Source organism: Aplysia californica, unplaced genomic scaffold (assembly GCF_000002075.1).
Source record: "Aplysia californica isolate F4 #8 unplaced genomic scaffold, AplCal3.0 scaffold00137, whole genome shotgun sequence".
Classification (NCBI taxonomy): Eukaryota; Metazoa; Mollusca; class Gastropoda; order Aplysiida; family Aplysiidae; genus Aplysia; species Aplysia californica.
In genome coordinates, this window is record NW_004797407.1 from 1,106,783 (window position 1) to 1,109,002 (window position 2,220).

Below are 2,220 nucleotides of genomic sequence, written 5' to 3' on the forward strand. Positions count from 1 at the left end.
GAGAGAGAGAGAGAGAGAGAGAGAGAGAGAGAGAGAGAGAAGGGGGAAGGGAGGGTAACGAAGGAATGCAGGAAAATATATAACACTTTCAGTCAATAACAATCCTTGCTTCTATTTACCAATTTTAATCAACTTCATAGATAATCAAAGTTTCTGAAATTATTTCTAAAGGTCCTAGGTAGGTCAAAACAAACATGTCAATAAATTTGAAAGCCGATTTGCGTCATTGAAGGACCGGCGTGAATGAAATCTAAACATACAACGGTAAGCAGTGAGCTGAAAAAGTATTGAAATTGTATATTTATTGAGATAGCACCAAGACACGGATCCTGAATCCAGTTTGCACTTTTGGAATTTTCGTCACAGCCGAGTTTTTCTTTTTCCGTTTTCTTTCTTACTTTCTTTTTTTTTTTGGGTCGTATAATATAGTCTGTGGTATTCGCAGGGTGTGGTGACATCGCTCTGCTCTGTGGTGGAGATAAATACAGAAGCTTACTATTCGCCCGACGAATATGACAGGTCTTGGGAATACTTATTTTGAGACCAGAATAATATTATAACACAGGCCGTATTACAGTCCACCGAGGTTTTCTCTTCAGTCGTGATCAGGTCTTCCAATACTGAAGAGTTTTGAGAGGACGCATTTTTGGACTTTGGATAACAACCCGCTGTTTGGATTTATTTCGTTGCGCATTTTTGGTGAGGAATGTTCTAAAGGAGACATTTGTGTTTTTTCTGTGTGGATTTCGACATTTTGTGGACGTCAGACCCAAGGGCGTAACTGTACGTATAACTTATCCAAACGCTCGAGGTATCTGAGTAATGATAGGCCTAAAATAATTAGCGACGCGATAATAATTGTGATAGTGAAGAGAGTATTACTTTAAATGATACCTCCCAACAATAGCATAATATTAAGTGATTATAACAACAGCAGCAACAACAAAGCTACTACTACTACTACTACTGCTACTACTATTACTACTACTACTACTACTACTACTACTACTACTACTACTACTACTACTACTACGACTACGACTACGACTACGACCACGACCACGACGACTACTACTACAACAACTACTACTACTACTACTACTGCTAATGATAAGGATAATGATGGTAACAATGATAAAATATTGAAAACATGAAATAATAATAATGATAATAATGATGATAATAATAATAAGAAGAAGAAGAAGAAAAAGAAGAAGAAGAACAACAACAACAACAATAATAATAATAATAATAATAATAATAATAATAATAATCGTCATCATCATCATAGTCATCATTTTCCTCCTCCTCCTCCTCGTCATCATCATCATCATCATAATCATTTTATAACGACTTTTATCGAGAAAGTCAGCAAATTGAACCGCATAACCCTTCTGACAGGCAAACCCCTTAAGCCCAAATAGGAAAGACCATTTTTCGTTACAACTCATCACCAAAAACTACCTAATGTACATACAATCCACAGCCAACACAAAAGCATCTTGGAAAAATCAAACAAAATGAAAGCCTGTTTCCTCATTCCCCCCTTTGATTGCACTTCGTCAGCCTCCCAATCTTGGCATTCTCCTCATTCGCACTAGAGCAATAACACCCACGTCCTCACCTCCGGTAAACCCATGTTCTTCACCTCAAAATTATCTTTGTCAAAAACCTAGATGCAAAACATCTTACATGAGAGTGACCAACTTTGTAGAAGGCCTCGATTTTAAAAGAAAACTTTCTCACAGCATCATTTGTGAAAACAAAAATGTAATCTACCTTATATCTTGTAAAGGCTGTCCAGCTCAATATGTAGGTCAAACTACCACCACACATAGAGCTAGGTTTAATGACCATAGGTATTCAGTACACAAAAACTCATGCACTCCAGTTGGCCAACATTTCACAGTCCTGATCACAATGGAGCCTCCGATTTGCAGCTTCAGGGTATTGAAATAGTCCAATATCCAAATGAAGAAAAACTCAACCAAAGAGAATCAATGAGGATTTGGAACTTGGGGTCTCACAGAATTCTCACTGGCCTTAACATCGAAGAGCCACGTCGTTTTAAGGGCCTTAGATTTACAACGTTAAGTACTAATCCCCCCTTGTATTCCAGTGACACCCTTCCTTTGGCCCTACCTTTCCGTATTCATTACCTCCATGCACATGTTTCCCAAACAAAAGTCTGTCTCCTCTCTCTCTCTCTCTCTCTCTCTC

At 38.0% G+C, this 2,220-nt stretch overlaps 1 protein-coding gene across 1 annotated transcript in view; it reads left to right on the forward strand.

Moving 5' to 3' along the window:
* Window positions 1–458: 458 nt before the first annotated feature.
* Window positions 459–2,220, forward strand: part of LOC101854790 (cadherin-related family member 2) — a gene marked incomplete in the record, with an annotated part of 31,674 nt that continues 29,912 nt past the window's right edge. The window contains 1 exon segment of the mRNA XM_035969328.1: window positions 459–685.